We start from the raw sequence: 19,766 nt of genomic DNA, 5'->3' as shown, positions 1-19,766 counted from the left end.
CTATATTTTGCCTTTAGAAATCTCTTTCACAGCTTAACTTCAGATACCTCTTCATGAAAACTCTGTCCTCTGTTTACTTATTAGCACTTACAGATGTCCTTTGTAGATTTACCTATTTTAAAGTCACCAAAACAAATGCTGTGGGTTCTGGAGGGGGGAGTGAAAAGTAAGGAGGCTAGAGATAATTTCAGTTACCTAACATTTATTTGACTTAGTCATGCAGAACTGGATCAGTGCAGCTGATACGGAACGATGATTAAACTAAACCCTGAATCTATATTCCCATGTGATCACCCTCATTATCTCTGCTATCAAGGTTGATCTGACAAGTAACTTTTATTTAGAATCAGCCATACTTCTTTTTGCCGCCTACCCCAAAGGCACCAGAGTTGTTTGCAGCTCCCCACTTACAGAAAGTAAAATGTAATTTACGCCTACAGTGCAAAGAAGGAGCTGGCTATAAGAGAACAGGCTTTTTTATCTTGGGGGGGCTGATCCAAAACCCGTTACAGGCAAGAAATCAGAGTTTGTAAAGGTTTTGAAGATCCCTGGGTCAAAAAACACAGAATGCTATAAGTCAGTTATTAAATGTCCATTGATTCCTTGCTTTCTCATATACATTCACATAAAAAATGCGTATACATTTCAGTATCACTTGTAATACTGCGTAAATTGTTATGGCCTAAGCCCAGAACACTTGACCTTTAGTCATGTAGACAAACTGCTGAAAGTAAGGAGATTTTTATAACAAGAGGCTAAAGAAAATATTAGTAACACTCAGTTTAGGCAGAAATTTCACTATGCTATATACTTACAGGATATTGAATGTGCTGCTAGATAAAGCATATGTTTAGTAAATGGGCCCGTATCTCTGCTCTGGTCTATAGGGGCTGACCTCCTGGCTGACCTTTCTTTTAGTGGAGCTGACTCAGTAAATGAGAAATGGTTAACTCGCCTCCCGTACCATCACTCTTTCTGACCAGATGCGGTAATGGCAAGCCAGAGGTACAAAGGTTCACAGAACCCATCGTTTCCAAAGAGATGCACTATTCTTAAAAGAAAGGAAGCCAGGCTAGAAACTAAATTTGCAATGAAAGGGTAGAAAGAGGGTCTTTTTCAACTCTGATTTCGGGTTTTGGTTTCGCTTGTGTTTTCTGGCTTGTTTTTTAAAAACTTAACCAAGCTTGCTGAGGTGGAGATTGAGGCACATTTGAAATTAGTCAGCTCATTTTTGATTTCTTCTGACGATTCTGAGAGTTGTGAGTTTTCCTCCGAGATTATTCAGTTGTAACCTGGGGATCTCTTGGGTCTGGAGCCTGGCATCGCGTGGAGGGTGGCTTTTACACGCTGCCCGGTTGTCCATAGTTCCCACTGGCTATTAAAACGGGGGCTGCGGAGCAGGGGGGAGGAGGCTATAAGGGTGCTGTGAGCAGGGAAGAAGAAGATCCAATGTCAATGTCATTTCTTCATCATCCGTTTGTGCTTCTATGGGAGGAGAATCCTGAAAAGGGCCATTGCTGCTGGGGTTGCGAGACCTCTGCAAGGCAGGATAAACACAAAGCTGCTGCAGTGCGAGGCAGGATTTGAATGGATTTAGGTAAGCTGAGAATTTGGCCTTTGCTCTGCATTTGGTTGGTACTTGGTAACCTGAGTGACTGTGCTACGTAGCAATTTGTTTTGATATTCTGGGCCCTTTGTTTTATGAAATATTGGCTTCATTTTATAAGATACCTCTGAGGCAAGAAGGGAAACCAGGCAAGTTGCAAAATAATTCTCTGATCAGCCACTCAAAACCCCATGAGATCTATTATTCTGACAGCAAATCTCCCCACGATGCATGCAAACTCTATTCCCACTTTTGCACTGTCATGTCAAAACTTGCATCCATCACGCTCTCACAGCCTGCTTCGGGCCTTAGCCGATTTTGGTACTACCTGAGGTACGTGAAACAATGTTCTTTCTCCTGCTATTTGAACACAGAGAGGCCTCAAGTAGGGGGAGAAATTTGAAGGCAGCCACCCAGATGCTGCTGCCGCAATGTGGGAGACAGAGCCTTTTGTCTCTGCTGTCACTAAAGCTAGAGAACAATTTATCTGATTTGTGCATGGAGCAACATTATGTGTCTTTCCATTGTGTGCGAACATTTCTCTTGCTTAAAATGTTACACTTAATGGAGCAGTTAGTCCTTAAAGCTACAATGTTTTGTTTTTCTTCAATGTAATTAAATCTGGAAGAGACCAAGTCAACAGTTTGCCAGTATAGAGGATTAGACTTCCCTGTTCCTACTTGTATAGCTCAATAGATTATGTGCAGTGCTTTGCACAAATACATTAAGACCTAAATACCTTACCATCTATTCATCTATATCAGATATAACTCCCTTCTCACCCTAAATCATTAATATATGTTGCCTGAGTCATTAACACACCAGAACTGATGAACACTGGGCAGTTAAGAGATAAGCTTAAGGAGCAGAAAGTTGACAGAGAACTGTCTCATTCCCATCCACCCATTCTCATCCCCTCAAAAAAAAAGAAGAAAAAAAGAAAAAAAAGGAAAAAAAGAAAAAAGAACAAAAGAAAAAAGAAAAAAGGCAATTGTTCAAATTACAATGGAGTGAGGATGAAGGCATAAAGCCAATTGAGAGAAGAAATGGCATCATGAATAGACTGGAAAACTTCAAATTCTGAAAAGGGAAAACGGCAGGGCTGAGCTGCAGCTGAGCGCTGAGCTGCGTGAAGAGTCAGAGGTGAGGAGAAAGGGAAGGACAAGGGACCAAGGGACGGGAGGGCCCGACCATGCAGGGCCAGCGGTGAGGCACCGGGAGGGGTAAACGATGCTCTTCCCCACCCAGAGGACGGTGCGGCCTCGGGCAGGAGTGGAGGAGAAAGTCACCGTGGTCGAGGAGAAGAGCAAGGTCAACAGAGTGACCTGGTAGCAGTGCTGGTGGAGCTGGGCAGGAGAGGCTTCTCAGGGGAAAAAAAACCAAAAACCAGAAGAGTGTGTAGATGCAAAAGAAAAAGAGTTGCTGAGTGACGAGGCCTTGAGGTTTTTCCAAGGTTAACATGTATAAGGGATCTTCACTGGAGTGGGGAAAGGGGAGGATGGACTGACAGAAGAGTTGGAAAATCGGAGTTCAACAAAACAGACGGACCAACCTCAGGGTCCTCTTATGTAAAAAGAAAGGATGCAGAGCTGAAAAGAAGAGGACACAGAAAGGCAAAGGTGAAGCTGAGCAGAGGTTGACTTTCTTTGTCCTTAAGAGATTTTTATAGCCAAGGCTATGTTAATTTTGTGTAGTGCCAAAGACAATATAAACTGTAGAGAAAATCAGATCTGTAGTGGTCGAGGATGTAGAGAAACAGTCGATTGTGTATTTGACAGGAAGTCAGGCAGATCAAAGAGCTTTCAAAATGGTTTTGTTTTTAAATGATACCCTGGCTTTATTTTGTTTAGATTGAGCTGGGGGCCTCTCTGAAGAGGATAAAAGGAGAACAGAAATGTGTAACAAAGACATTTCCCCTCTCCTTAATAGTCAGGGGAACTTGACATCCCCATCAAGCAATCGCACCATTATATGTACCGCTGCAAGAAAGGAAGCTATTTTATCCTTGGAAGGAAAGAGATGTTATCTTCTAGAAAAGAGGTAAAGTTCTGCAGAAATTCAGTGCTGTTATTAGACTGTTATGACAGTGTGCAATTTCATTCCCAGTGAACAATGCATGTCAAAGGCCTGAATGCTCCAGCAGTTAACACAGATAAAATAGAAAACAAGCACTGCAGAACCTACACTCTCTGGTAACATATCCTCCCAAACATTCTTTTCATTTTAAGAGTTAAATTAGATATTTACTTTTAGCTATTTTCATCTCAGCGTGAAGGGATGGTTTTGCATTAATGGAAATGGCAAAGTCCAGCTTGTAATGAATTAAGACAGAATAATAATATTAGACTCTGGAAAGAGAATTCTCTAAAAGATCTTCTCTAAGAGGGAACATCTTGTAGCACTTCTGGAGCAGGCCTTGGGCCCAAAGTTTGCAAATAAATTAAGTGTATGCTTAAATCTGGCTTTGTCCATCAAAACACTGAAACATCTTTATATTCTTTTCCTGATTTAGAACGGATTTGAGTGAATACTTCAACATGTATTATTTGTTTTGCAGGACTTCGAACTTAATGTGCAGCCAATGCCGTGTTTGTTTCATCCTCCTAGTACGTGGGCAGTGTGATGAAGCTAAAATCTTAACTTCTAGTTAAAACAGGATATTAAAGATTACAAATTAGAGGATATAAGAGGAAGAAGGGGTTCTCTACGGGAGGCACATATGCCCTCCCTGCTTCAGAATGAGGAACAAACAAGAGGCTGTTTCCTATTTCTGTAGCCACGGCTGATGCTAGTTTCAGAGCCAGAGCAGCCCCTGCCAGAGTTCCTACAGTTAAGGTGGTGCCAGCCTTTCCATTAGAAGCATTATAGACACCATTTAATAACTTGGCCATAAATGCTTCAAGCTGAGACTTGGCATAGAAAATTATCAGTCCTTCAGCAATTCTGAAGACACTTCCCTCCTCCCAAGTCTTGAATATTCCACAAGTATTTTAGTCCAGAATACCTGTGATTTATAAAGTTTCCTTTTGGGTAGGTATTCCCATCATTTCCAAACAACTCCATCTCTCTGAGTGAGCTGTGACACCATCTTGCTCATCAGTGCAAGGGAGAGCTGCATTCTTTAGTTGAAATCTTCAGCGTACAGAACATGACACACAAATTGTTTATGGTATGAATTACGGCCTCTCAGGTAGCTTCTAAACACATGCAGACTTATATTTTCCCTTTTGCTATATCATGCAGCTGAGGACCTCAGAGTGATCTGCAGCCCCTGTGAGCTCTCTTAGCATCATCTTTACCAACACAGGCCCAGCTTTTTGTCTCTCTGTTCAGGCTATCAACTAAGACCTTTCCACCAACGCACCCAGTTTGCTCTTTTTCTGCTTACCACTCAGGGATAACTTTCCATTTAATGTAACAGTTTTAGGCATGCAGGAGGCACCTACACCTTGATGTCTTTGCCTGCTGGCAGGGCTCTTCATCCCCATCCTCATCCAAATGACACAACTCTTCGGCTACATTGCTGCTGAGGGCACTGATTGTAGCGGGAGGGGGGAATCACGCTGCAAAGCTCTATCTGCCAGCCACAGAGAGCCGATGCCTGGGTGGGAGCACTGTGGGTTACCCCTCCTACCCTATGGCACGCAGTCCCGATGTGAGAGGAGAGAGGCTGTGAAACCCCATCTTCCCTTCTCTAGCCACAGCTGTGGTTGAGTTGATGAGTTTTTGTTCCCTTTTTGGCATATGCTTCTACTTCAGCGTCACCCTAGTTCGTAGGGATAAAGCTCTACTTCAGCTCTCCGCTCTCATCCCATGGTGGCACGAAGAAGTGTTCAGAGGCGGTGAGTCAGGCAGCCCTTTCTCACCCACAGGCAGCTGCTTGTTGGGTTTGTGGTCTCTGCCGGCAAAATGCAAGGAACCTTCATTTCACTAACCTTAACACAAGGCTTGCAGTGTTCTCCATTTGACTGAGGTTGCCCTCAGTCCGTCCTTTTGTTTTCAAACCCTAAAGCCTCTTTAGTTCGGGATTCCCCGTAGCTTTTGACAGCAGCTGTTGCTGATCACCTGGGGATCACCCACTTTCCTCCTCAAGGCCGCGCCCATGGATGCTTTAGATACAGCCTCAGATGCAGACAGCACGTCCAGACCTGGCGAGAGGGCAGAGCACGGGGCAGAGAGCCAGCAGGAGAATTCCCCTGCTGCAGGAAAGAGACAGCTCTGCCTCGTGAGTCAGGGCCACGCACCTGCAGAGCCAAGGCTGTGCTGAAGAGCATCCGTCCCTACCGAAAAGGGCATTGCTTCAAGACAACTGCTCAGCAAATGTCTTATCTGCCCCACAAATTGTCAAGGGGCAGCTCATTTAGACCATGCCACATATCAGCTGGAAGGAGGGGATGTGAATACAGCAACAGTGGAAATCCCACAGAAACAGAGACGCTGAAAAGAACAAAGCCACCCTCAGAATACTTAGCTTTTTTTTTCTTCTCTGAATAAAGGAAATTTTTTCTACTGTCAACAGAGAGGGGAAGAAATGACATTGCCTGTAGTAATGCTGCCCTGAAGGAGGAACTAACCTGGTTCACTCTGGTGTAACAGAGAGCAGAAAGTTGCTGAGGTGTGGAGGACTCGTGTGCTGCTCACACTGGCTCTTCTGAAACAGTATTCACCAAATCGGCACGGAAAAATGCCTGGCACCCGGTCACTAACCCGACATAACTTAGCTTAACAAGAATGTAGAGTCTTCAGCCTGACACTCCTTTGAAGATGGGCAGCATTCACTAATTCACTTGACTTGATTTTAAGGAATAAAAGAGTAGATTGGGCCTCTCAAACACATAGTTTTAGATATATGACACCCCTCAGAGGCTCTGAAGTAGCAATCCTTGCTGCCTGCTGCTTTCTTACTCCCTTCTCCCTGCTCTCTCCGGCAAGCGGCTGCCTGGGTGGAATTTCCCTGGTGACTACACAGGCAGTTTGGCAGCTTTGCTTACGCCCGGGGCTCCCTGAAAGCCTGGGAGATCCTGCAGGCGTGCAGCAAGCCCGGTGCTTTCGGAAAGCGTTGGACCTACCATGTGCACAATGCTCAGGCAGAGCAAACATGTGCCTGGAGTTTCCAGACCTCTGGCTGCTGCTGCAAGGTCTGTGGTGGGGGGACCCCCCACAGTACCTTCCACCCCGATAACCAAGCCTTGGGGAACCCTGGCGTGGGTTATCTGGAGGGGCGTTATGGCTCTCGGGGCCCAGCTGTGATGCCCCAGGGACCAGGCAGGCTGAACGGGATGAATTGTCATTGCCACGGGACCGGTGTGGAAGTCAGGAAGGGCAAATGAAGCCTGTGGTCTGGCTCGGGGTTTACGCTGGGCCAAAGGAGATGCCAATCTGGTACACTCAGTAGTTTATCATTTCTGAAACAACGCCTTACTATATCAGTTCCCCCTCCTTTGTCATCAGAGAAAAACTCACACTTTCCTAACTGAAAGTTCAGTCTAAACATAAATGTCACTGAAAGCCCAGCAAGACCTTTGGTTTTCTAGTTTCACTCTCCTGAGCTGCGGGGAAGATTATGCAACAGGAACACTGGGGTGAATCATCTTCTGGCATTGCAGTAAATTAGGAAATGTTTGCTGCAATGTTGTATGGGTTTCTACCGTCTATTTGTGGTCTGCTTTTTTCTTTTCCAGTGGATCTTAGTGTCTTCAAATATCAAGCGGTTGCCTGTTGCCCTCGTCTGAGCTAGGAAAAGGCTCATCAGTAGGTACTGTAGCTCAGCTTTGGAGAGGAGGGTAATGATGGCAGCTGTTGTAAGGAAATGATGCTAAAGAAATTCTGAATGTCCTTGCTCAGCATTTTTTTCCTGTGAATATTTCTAGCAAGTCTTTGAATCGCTCGCTTTGTTTCTCTACTGTAACTCTTAACAACGTACCAACCCGTTAGGCACCACAGCACTAAGGGGGGTCAAGGAGATTTTCCTCAAATGTTTGTTCTTGAGGCACAAAGCTTGGCAAGATCATAGAGACTATTCTAAGAGAGCCTGAGTCTATCAGAGGAAGGACAAATTGAATGTAAGAAAAATCATGAGTCAGGCTCATCCCTCCTTCCTTGCAGCTTCTTTTTATTTATGGTTCAAAAAAATGTATATTTGTCTTGAAGCATGAGAATTCACAAGTTCAGTCTTTCCTTTCCAAATTTAAGGATAGAAATAATTTTTGGGAGGAAACTGAAAGGTTAAGAGAAATATTAGTACTGTGAGATTCAAAGTAAAACCATGCAAACTGGAAACACTACAAAGGACATTTACCAGACACTTGGGTAAGATGTGTGATGCCATAAATAACCTCTACATAAAGATGTGAGCCTTAGTTGCAATTTCATTTCTGGTTACTCCTTGTACCACTACATATTTTTAAAGTAAAGGATTAGAAGGTGGAAAGTCCTGCAAACAGCTAACGCTAGATCAGAAATTCCACAAACGAACCCCCTTGTCGTTAAAAAGTACAGTCCTGAGCTAGGACATTTCTGAGCTACACAATCTGTTATGCTTGATATAAACTTAAATTCCAGGCAAATAAAAAGGGGCATGAGCTTATTAGCTTGCTCTGTATAGCACTTCATGTTCATTTCTTCCAAATAAGAAAATATAAACTTATTTTACCATGGAAATCAAATAAGGCATCAAAGCCCAATTTCCTGAAGACAGTATCTATCAGTTTCTTTGAAGCAGACATTTTTATGACTAGCTGTGTTAACAAATCCAAACTAAGTATCCAATCTGTCAAGGAGAAAAATAAGTTTAGAATGAAAGTAAGTATTGCTCGTTAAACTTTAATGGCAAGGCATTTAAAAGAAGAAAACCATCCATTATAATGTTGGTGGAATAGTGTGTTGTCAGATTCTCCAGAGAGGATTTTTATCATGATGTTTAAATATATTATATTAAGGGACGGTTGTTATTCTGTTCTCTAAACAGAAGACTTTTTAAAGGAAAAGTTTATGAGCAATATATATCCTCTTGTGAAAATTTCCTTAACCGCACAGCAATTAAAAGCAACTGCTGGGCACTAATGCTACCTGTCCCAAAGCATGTGCATGGGCGAAGAGTTGTGCTGATGCAAAGCTGAACTGAACAGCATGTATTAACGTCAAGAGGAGTGTACGGAATAGCCTTGAGGGGTTTATTCCCTTTTTTTGGAACCTGCAGGATCAAGGACTTCCGTGATTAGTATCTGCCACTAGAAAGAGAGCCATTGCTTTAGGCCTTGGTAATGAATTTAGACTCATGCTGATAAATCCTGAAGCTAGAGATGGTTTGCCAGCTTATCACATCTGAATTTTGTGTCCCGATTGATCTCTGGTTTTTGTAGGTTCACACAGCCAAAGTGCATTGCCAGCCGTCTGTTAAACAGTGAGCAGGTCACTACAAGAGTTTTACAAAAGGCAAGCAGCCCTCCTGACATCTGAGGCTGGTTTCAGAAAGGGTCTCCTGGATAAGCCAGACAGATCCTACTTTACTGGAATGCTCCCCTTGCCGTGGCTCCATCCACCAGGTTAAAACTTTAGATAAACTGTACCCTCTTCCCTGACTTCTGTTGCCTTTTTCAAGACAGAACTTGTTCTACATTTCCTTTACTAACCCCTTGCTTCAGTGATCGCCTCACATGGGTCCCTGACTCAAGCCAGCCCTGCTTTTGCAAAAGAAGAGCTTTCCCCTTTAAAGCCTGTTTAGTTTTAAAAGATCCATGGGAGTGATTCAGTTTTGTTCTAGACTATTTCCACACCCAGAAATCCACTGTAAGAAATGAAAGGAAGAGCTACAAAGACTTGGTCTAACTTTCTCTCTGGGAATCTCAGAGCAGCCAGTGTATGGGACAGAGCTCCAGGCGTGGTCGTGTCCCTGCTGAGGGATGCAGCGCTCAGCCCTACCTTCAGCCATCTCTGCCTGGCAGCACAAGAGTGTGCAAACACTTTGAACCAAAGATTACCACCTCTGCAATCTTTAATGATTTAATACCTTTAATATCACTGTCTCGTCTCACTTTTTCTTTAGTTGCAAAACAGTATGAGGTCACTGCAGTTGTCTTGAGTAAAACACAGCTATTACAGTTGGTGCTATAGCTCACCTCGATGTTAAGGCTCGCTGAAATCTTTGCCAAACTTTCATCACTTGGGTTGAAACTTTTCTTGTCAAAAGCCTGCCATGGTCTGGTTTGCCTTGAGGTTTTATTCGCTCTTTTGATTTAAATTAAATCAAGTGAAACCATTCAGCGATTTCTGAAATGAGGACAGAGTAAAATAGGTTATTTTGCCTTTTTTGGAATAACTCTGTTGACTTTTCCTCTGAGAAACATCCTTACTTTCCAGAAGAGAAACCTGAAATTTGGCAAGGGAAGGGAAGTATTTTTGGAAAAAAAAAAAAAATCACTCAAGTTTGCCCAAGTTATATGAAGGACTGCAATTTGGAAGGGCTCAGAAGAGACCTGCTGGATGCTCAATTGTCCTCCATGGATGGCCTGGCCTGGCAGAGCAGGCATCAGCCCAGCACCCAGCGGCACTGAGCAGAGCTGGCTTTGTCACCGCAGCCCATGGGTGCTGCAGGCAGTGTGGGTCCGACGGCTTCGTGTACTGCACATGGAGAGGAGCTGGAAGCTGTGGCAATCTTGCAGAGTAAAGTTTGGGCAATGAAACTGGAAATGGATGCCAGTGCAGGAGAGAAGAGAGGGCAGAAATCTTGGCTATGCATTAGAGGATGGAACAGGAGATATGTGCAGAAGGGGAGCAGGGAGACAGACTAGAACTGGAAACGAGTAGGAGTTGTGGAAGGAACCAGAGAAGACACAGACCTGATGATCTGTCTGTGTCATCCTACTGTGGCCCGCACAAACCCATTTACTACAAAAGATATACCCACGTCCTTGTTTCCCCCTCAGTTTCTATCAGCAGGTAGGCAAGAGCCTATTAATTAGGACTGCAAGGCGATGGAGGCTATAGCCTGATGGGCCTCTACTCCATTTATTGCAGAAGGTGGGAAGAATGTAGTGAATTAAGGAGGAAATTAGACAAAGAACGAGCTAATGCAGCTGAAAACCGACCTGGAAAAATGTCCGTAAAATCCTTGCCTCTGCTACAGAATTGTTGAGCAGAATTAGGCAAGTCACTTAAGTAAAATATTCCCAGATGGTCACTAAATATACATTCTTCAGTCGCTGAGTTCCTGACTCCCGACTGGATCTGAAGACAGCCGGGCTTCGAGGGGACTTCATGGAACTATGATCGCAGGCGCATCGTGTCCAAAACCAGAATTGGTGAATACTTTTGGACTTGATTTCTCTCTGCTTCAAATACCATCTATAAATCAAGCATAATACCACCCCCACATCTCATGGGAATGGTGAAAAATAAATCCACTAATGCTTGTCATCAGTGCCCTACGAGAGCTCATAAGGAAATGAATAATTCTGTCTTCATAGCAGGAATTGAATAGTGTGCAGTAAATAAGGCATGGGGCCACACATTGCACAACAAGGAAGAACAAGAGGTTGAATAATGGTTCACTAAGCAAGTTTGTACATGGAAAGAGACAGGAGCCCTACGAGGAAAATTGTGCGTAGCCATATGGTAGAAGATAACATCGTAACATGAGGGCACATATCCATTTGAATAGACGCCATGAGCATCCTTCTTTCTTAGTAGCAATTCCTGTCTTTTGAGTATTTGACTTCATCACCATTTGAGTACTTCATTTTGATGCTTAAGTACCAAAATAAGTCTTCCTGTGAAAAAGAAGCATAGTTCAAGTCAGAGATAAGGTAGATACCTTGTGCACAATGAAAAGGGTTAGGGGTCACTTTGGGCTGGAAAAGATTTCTCTCTTTTCGGTCTCTGCCTACAAATGGTTCCCTGCCCACACCTCTCCGAACAATTGTCTAGAGAGTTTCCTGTTCTCAGAACTGCCACAAACCTGGGCAGAAGCTGCTGTGTTTGTCTGCTCTCATGTCACCTTTCCAGGGACAGCAGCAGGTAGACCTCCGCGGTGCTTTGGGGAAGGCTGTGGGGAGCTGCTCGCTCTCAGCCCTTGCTAGAACATGCCTATAAGTCTTAGGACAGCATCTGCCGGACGATGCAGCTCTCCCAGCGACCTGCTAAATGCCGTTCACTGATCCATCACAGACCCCATGGCTGTGGCTCAGGTTTTGCAGCGTGGTGCTGCGTTTTTCCTTCTGTGCCATGGTCCTGTATGGGGAGAGCAGGTGGTGGGTTGGTTGTGTCTGGCACAGGGTTAACAAGCAGAAGATGAAGAGCAGCCCTGCATGGATGGTGGGAATGTGGATCCACACTCAGCATAACCCTAGGATGGCCTTTGGCCACAGGCTACGGCTGGAGCCCTTGCTCTACCATGCCAGCCAGCCCCATGTAGCACAACGCTGCCCACCGGACGTGTGCCAGACATACAAATGAGAGAAAAGACCCACGGCTTCTCGGTCAGAAATGCAGCGACACAGGTTGGATTTCACTAGCAGCACACTTGATTTTTTCTGCTTGAGATTTGAGTAGCTCTGTTCCACCTCCATCAACAACAGCCTTGATCATGCCCATGGCAAATGGCAAAACTCCCACGCATTGCAGAGGGAGCGGTGTTGGAGCACTAGCTTTTTTTTCAGCTGGGTTGTGCAGAGACTTTTGGTCAGGCTCAGCAAGAGCATTGGGAATGTATAGTCTTATGTGTCAGTCCACAAGCAGACTGCTTATGGATAAGGAAGGAATCTTCTGCTATGACCCACTGTAAGGTTTTGGACCTTGCCTTTGAAGCAGAGGGTGATGCCTCCCTCAGAGCACCGTCCACCGCAGCTCAGTGTTGCTAAGTTTCTTCTGCAGCTCCCGTCATTTCAAATGGATTTCAAAGTGCTCATCACCTGCCAGATTTGGACTTCTGGTACTAGTCAGTTGAATAAAATAAAGGAATGAAAAATGGTGTAAATTGGAACGATTATTTGTCACATACCTGGCAGCACAAGGGCTGTCTTTTGGGATTCGGGTCCCTGGAGAATATTGCTTTCCTGTCCCACTTTCCCTGGAGATGTATGCAGTGACTCCCAGCCATTTAGATATAAAATGTCGAATGTGGAAATAAATAATTTTTAAAACAAGTGACCTTAATCCAGGAAGACCTGTCAACCTTGGATCTATCTCAAGTTTCCCTTCTGAGGCTGCTGTAGTAATCTCCAGTTTATAAAGCTGAAGGCCGGGGGAATCGGAGAGACTCGTGATCCTTGTGCGTGGCCTCTGCACAGCTGCATAGTTAGATTTCCCCACCTGGGTCAGTCTTTAAAAGGGCTTAATCAAGGCTGATAAACCTAAAATTAGATTTACCAGCTCCGGGAGGAGTGCAAACATATCTCCCCGTCTCTCCTCTGTCTCGAGGCTGCATCTTTATTCAGCCAGTGGTGGCTGGAAACCAGAATTCTTGCATATTTAGGAGCTGTGTGGACAGACACGCAGGAAGGGAGCAAAATAAATGTGGTGGTTTGTGCTGTGCTCAAGTCCACGTTTCCCCTGACTCCACCAGGTTTCGGATCAGGCCCTGGATGGGAATGAGGGTAGTGGGAGACAGTCTCATTAGCACAGAAGTGCCGTTATACTTACAATGAATGCCAGTAAATGATAATTTCCTGTCCTCTGCAGCCCTCTGCGCGTCTTCTCTGCCAGCAAATCCCATGGGGAAGGGAGTGTCTCTTATTCTGTGTTTGTTTAGCGCCTAGTACAATGAGGCTGTCTTCCAGTTGGGGCCACTTGATGCTACCACAATACAAATAATAATGATTCTAATAATAAAATGCAGACTTCAATGGGATGTGGGTCAAGCGGCTCAGAAGCGTTGGCCTTTCTTGCTGACTTGCTTCCTCCCGCTTCCTCGCTTCCTCCTCCGGTAGAAGAGCACTTCTACATCATCAATTCCCAAAGGCGGTTGTCCTCACTGTTGTTTGGCTCTGCAGGAAGCACCATTGCTTAAGACACTTGGCCTTCTTTTTTTTTTTTTTTCCACTGACGTGCTGCACGAATTCTCTTTCCACACCCTTCACTTCCCGGGAACGTCTGCCTGCTTGGATCATCCTCCCGAGCACGGCACCACTTGCACACTCTGCGCTGCATTTGCAGCGGCTACGACTTTCTCCAGCCCTGAAGACACGGAAGAAGTGGGGATAACACCCGGGGCAGGAGCTGGCAGGAGGTCGGCAGAGCCTGCACCACCTCCAGCTGTGCGGTGGGGTTTCTCGGCAGAGGACAACAGCCCTGGGTATGGGGCTGGAGAGCAGCGAGGGGGCGAGTGCTGGGGTGACTTCTTCGCGCAGCGCTTTGTGGATGCGGTGGCAGCCAGTTTAGCTTTGGGACCAGGGCTGGTTTCAATTTTGTTTTTCACAGAGCGCTTCATTGACAAAAATGGCTCTTGGCTAAAGTACTTCTTTGTTTTGGTTGGAATTTTCCAACTTTTTGGACAAAAATGCACATGAGGGTTTTGATTTTCTGTCACTTAATCTGCTCCTCTATTGGAAAAATGGAAGCTAAGTGAAAAAATGGACAACGAAATCTATGTGAGGCCTCAATCAAAAGATATAATAATCAAGGAACAAAATCTGTGAAAAACTGTTAACTGAACAACCGTTTTTGCAGAGAATATATATAACATTTTCCAACCAGCTTTACCAGTGACCTGTAATTAAAGAGGAGTCCAAGCCACAGAGTTCAGAACCAGACTTTCCCAGAATTTATGGGTGTCCCTGTCTGGGTTTGGTTCAGCCCAGTATGAAGCACGCCAAGTGCCGAGATCCAACTCCCACCTCTCCCAAGGCCGGACAGAGGTGGTTTGGAGGCACCTCTTCATATAGAGCATCAGCCCTGGCAGGCAGGGTGAGGAACCCGCTCTGGCTCAGAGGAGCTGGCTTGCTTCCACCCTGCCTGAGCCCTGCGTAGGGAAAGCAGGACAGACGGAGGTGTCTGTACAGCTCCCAGCACCACGCTGGGAATGCTCCCCGCTATAATACAATTAATGAATCACAATTGCAAATCATAATGCTTTGGAAATTAAAGCCAACTCCAGAAAAAAAAGCAAGAGTGAAAGAAAAGAGGTAAGGAGAGAAAGCAAAAAGAAGGGAATTGCACAGATTTTATTCCAGAAATGACAGTAGTTGCTTTCAAGCCACAAGCTGCCAGGTAACTCAAAGGGATTCCTCCTTTGGCTCTGAATGGCAGTAGGAGAGGTAGTTAGCACTGCCAGGCTGTGTCCAGGGGTCTGGAGAAGGGTCTTAGGTCTCCTTGTGTTTGGTGCAGTGGGGAAACATTTGCGACACCCTCAAGGTATGTATTTCTCTGCTAGATATTATGGGACAGGTTTTCAAGCAAGCTCCTCATCTTGGATGCTGACCTCCTTAGAAAATCTGGCCCTTCCAGTTGCTGCCAAGTTCCTGAAACACTGGCCCTGGGCGATTTTGAAAATATGGCCACACCTGTCCTCGTTTCGCATCGCTATCAACTTCAGAAAATCTTTAGACTGGCACGATTTCAGCATTGTTTTTAATTCCTTCTGCCAGGTGTTGTTTGTGGAAACATGCTGTCCTCGCCACAGCGCATTATGTCTTAGAACAACTTAATCTCGTGTTTTGGACCCAAACCAATGTGCCATTCCTACAGGCTAATAAAAATGCTTATTTTATTGTCTTGGTGTGAATATTCTGGGGTGGTTTGAAAGGGATTCCAGGGTCTGATGAAAGCAGGCTACCTGTCTTGCTCCTTGTTGAGACTGGTTGGGGCAAACTGCCAGCAACAGCTGTTTCTTAATTGCATAGACACTTATCTTGTTCTGACACCACATGCAAACATTAATGTTTTTCTGCAAATATGAATTTAGAGACTGACTCTATGGGCTTTCAAAAGCCGTAGGTATTTTTTGATGCATCCAAAGAGGCAGATGGAGGGGCAAAGTCTTGGGGACACATCTGAACAGAGAGACACACCAGAGCCTCGTGTCACCTGTTAAGCTAGTGACACAAAACGGTCTTGCAACACCAGACATTTTCCAGCATAGGTGACAAAGGCCAGAAGCCAAAGCAACATGTATCAATATCAAAAATGTGGAAACTATCTTTAAAGAAAAGAGGTTGGCCCTAGTTGGGCTACACACTGTGCCTACCTGAGGCTATGGGAGGTGTTTGGTCCAGCAGGCAGCACGGGGCTTCGTAGCTGCCAGAAGAGTGTTTTGAGGAAAGACCTCAAAATATTAAAAAGCAGATGGGCCAACACAGTGGTGGTGGCCCTGGGGTCAGTACCTGCCTGGAGACACAGTAGTTCAGCCCATGGTCCACCCACCCGTGTCGCAAGTGTGTAGCCAAATCACGGGTGGAAAAACCATCATCTGCCTGTGCTGGAGCTGCCCCGATCAGGGGAATGGCCGTGCTGCTTGTGCATGGTGAATGTAAGTGATACACTAATTTTAGGGTAGTTTTGCAAGATCAGGAGATTTTTAGATCTGTGGGGCTTAGAGTTTCTGGCATAAGGGCTTCTGCACCGGCAGACAGCTGCCTGCTTGCTGGTCCTAGCTGAAAAGCCTTTCTTCCATGATTTCAATCTTAATCTGTACAAACACACCTCTAGTTTGCTCCTTGATCTCCCACTCAATCCTCTCAAACTCCAGCTGCATTTCGTATAGGAACAGGTCAACGAACTAGGATTAACAATTAAGGTTAAAGAATTAATCCAATGTATTCAGCAGTATAGAATGAAATTGGATTCATTTTACGCAAAACTATCCAGACAGGATGTTTTAAGTCATGCTGTGAGAGGGAATAAACAGAAAACTGCCCAGAAGTCATTCCTTTCTTGCTTTTACCAAAGCCCAGTTACCATCAGCTGAACCTGCCCTGCCGTAGACCAGAGCTGTTACACGTGCTCTGGGGCGGTACGAAGCAGTACTGCTGAAGGGCTGCTGTGTCACAGGCTTTGTCGTGAGGGTGCCAGGACGAAGTGGTGACTAACCAACCTGGTTAGTGACATCTGCGCCTGGCAGCGATCCGGCATTTTAAGCCTTTTCACAAAATGAGCCCTTTGCTGCGGTGAGGACTGGGGCTTATCTTGGAAATGATGAGTGCACCAAGTAGGACCACCAAGGAGGCATGATCTGCACCAGCTCATCATTAACTTCAGGGCACTCTTTCTTTTCTTAGACCAGTTCAAGAAAGAGCAGAATCAGACCTTATGTTTTTAAGACATCTGAGAGAACTTAGTTTGAAAGTCAAATACCGGTGGGAACCTTAAACTGAGCAGCACTGGCCCAGCTTCCTCACCCACATGGTTATCCCTGGTGACTCTGGGGCTTCCTCCTGAACTACCTGGGCTTGGACGGCCCGTTGGGATCTGCTCTTGCTTACACCAGTGTAAGTCACTGGTTATTTGAGCCCGGGAGATGTCTATGTCAAGGCAGCATCGGTTTCTGCAAAGTCTATATAAGTGATCTGCCGCCCACGCCTGCTCCAATACCCATCTCTAATTTTCCAGCCAAGGAAGTCCGTCTGTGTGTTTGGGCGGGAGTGTTTCTCAAGATTCCCAGCGCTGCATGGTTTTCAGCAGAGGGTTTTATTTTTGGTCCTAATTCCTAAAGCCAAAACCCCGCTCCTCCCTTTGCTCCGACCGCCAGTGCTGGGAGGCTGCTGTAAACAGTGTCTGAGGAGGGAGCAGATAGGGAGGATGAGCTGGGAAGGGAGCTCCTGCTGCAAGGAGGGGCTGCAGGGACGGCTATGATGCATCCTCGTTGGTGTTACTATGATTTATAATTAAGGTTTCCCTGGTGAAGACATGAGATCACCAGGAAAGGGGACCTTGAAATATCTCTGTTTCTTGTTCAAGGCATGACATTTAAGATTGCCCCACTAAAGAGAGTCCTTGAACAGAAAACAGCAGCCGGAATAGTCGATGTTCGTCATCAGCTGTCTGTCTCCCTCTCACTCATCCTCAGTCCCCTGAGAAATCCTATAGAATTTAACAGGCTTAAACAATAACTTCCAGAAAGATCAAATTGAGTCATTGCTCTAAAAAACCCCCTACAATGTATGAGAAGGATCTTTCTAAAGCTTCCTTTCAAAAATCTGTAGTGGGTTAATCCTTCTGCATGACATTAAACGGATGATTCAAATGATTCACAAACAAAGGCCAGGTCAGCTCTGGAAACTTTCCCTTGCACAGCTTCCCTGCTTAGGAGTATGGGTTTTTACCACATCTCTGGACCAGCCAAAGCCCCGCACGTACTCTTGCCACCAGGCCAAGAAAGACTGTTGCTGCCATACCTTATGGTATTCTCGTATAAGAAAACATTTCCTTCACCAGTACAAAGCCTTTCCATAACAAGACAGTTTGTTGGTACTACACACTGGAAGTCGCTGCTATGGAGGGCAAGACCTCAGTGAGTTCGAAGCTTTGTTTGAGATTGGAAATATAATACCAGAAGCGGAAAAAGGTGCGACTAGCCGGTGAAATGTGTTCCTTGTGAACACACACCGCTGCGACGCAGGGAGATAAAAGAAAGGTGAAGGAGCTGTTAAACCCATTCCCCTTCCAGACCCTGACACGTGATGTGTAACACTGGTGGGCCTGAAATGCCTCTTCGCTCCAATTATTTCCCCGTTCTGTTTTCTGAGTGGCACTGGGCTCTTTTGCTTTTTATTCCTTTCTTTTAAACGAACGAACCTCTCACACCACACACGCACACTCCATTTGCAGAATTTACAACTTCCCAACTTTTCTTGAAAGCAAGAGTGAAACCTTGCAGTTGGAGCAGAGCAGGGATGAGCAAGCACTTGCTGCTCCAACAATACAGAAAGGAAAGCACTCCGGAAAGGGAATAAGCACATACAGCAAACGTATCTGGTATCTGAGCCACATCTAGGCACTAAAATAAGTAAATGTGCTTAACTGAATCATGAACGGGCTTGACGTTAAGCATACACTAAAGGTCTTTGCTGACTCAGTGCCCTGGATGACACGGAGAAGCAGCAACTGGCCTTATTGCTGTCCCAAAATGGCATTTGGTGGGTGCCTGGGCGCTCGCTGCCTGCTGGTGATGCTGCTGTCCGTACGCCGAAGGTGACCTCCCTGGGAACGCGCTTCTCCGTTGCACCGGGACCGTGTGCCGGGAGCTGGGGCGAGAGGAGCAGACCCGAGCCCCCTCTCTCCAAAGGCACAGGGCTTTGTAGCGGGCGTTTCTGAATGGCTCCATTGACTGGCTGCAGTGAACATCAAAATCTAACTTGCCCAAAACCATGTTTTTTTTTTTCCCCTAGACCCAAATTTCCGGCACTGGCAAAAGCTGAGGTGTAAAGTTCAGGTGGTTTTAACCCCCCTCCAGGCACACTGCGATGGAAAAATACCTGGGCACTGGCTGCAGCGCAGTTTCAGCAAGGCACTGTCATCCTGCTCGCTCCTTCCAGTCTGGGCAAGGTGTAAATCTTCAGGTGCAGCCCCGCTTGCTAAGGGCTCGCGTTGGAAAGCATCGTGCTGTGCTTCGAAGCCCTTAGTCGGGGCCAGGAGTCGGTCTCAGCGCATCCCTGGTGATGCCAGCAAAGCCTCTGTTTACCTGGCTGCCTGACACGCTTAAAGGGAATATTATTGTTTTGTCAGTCAAATACTGGGGCTCCGCTGAGCAATATTTTCCGTCTGCAAGGGAAAAAAAAAGTCTCTGTGAGCTCCAGCCAGCCCACTCAGACGGAGGGGAGCAATCCAAGGTGCCAGGTTTCCACATGCGTAGACATCCCTCCGCAATACCCTGGAAGCGACGTTAATAATCCCAGGTGCTGGAGCTGCCCTCCGCCACGTGTGAGCTGGGCGAGCGGGGATAGCACCGCCAGGGCACGGAGGGGATGCGAAACAACTCCTTTGTTGTATTCATCCTTTCCTATACGGCACTTTTTTTTTTTTTTTACTCTGATGGAGCAGTAAATCTGCCCCTCTTTCTCATGCATTCCCAGCATTGCACAGACACCGGCTATATGGCTTACTGGAACCGGCTTGCCCAAAAGTTTTTCATTAACATTTTACTGTGAAAAAATATACACAGCAGCCACACAAGCATGTGGTTTCAATCCATTAAAACACTGATTCATAACGTGTTTAGCAAACATTTTCT

Source organism: Nipponia nippon, unplaced genomic scaffold (assembly GCF_047370975.1).
Source record: "Nipponia nippon isolate SJK-2023a ecotype South Korea unplaced genomic scaffold, ASM4737097v1 scaffold_9, whole genome shotgun sequence".
Taxonomy (NCBI): Eukaryota; Metazoa; Chordata; class Aves; order Pelecaniformes; family Threskiornithidae; genus Nipponia; species Nipponia nippon.
The sequence above is the reverse complement of the archived record's forward strand: the minus strand, read 5'-3'. Positions refer to the sequence as shown.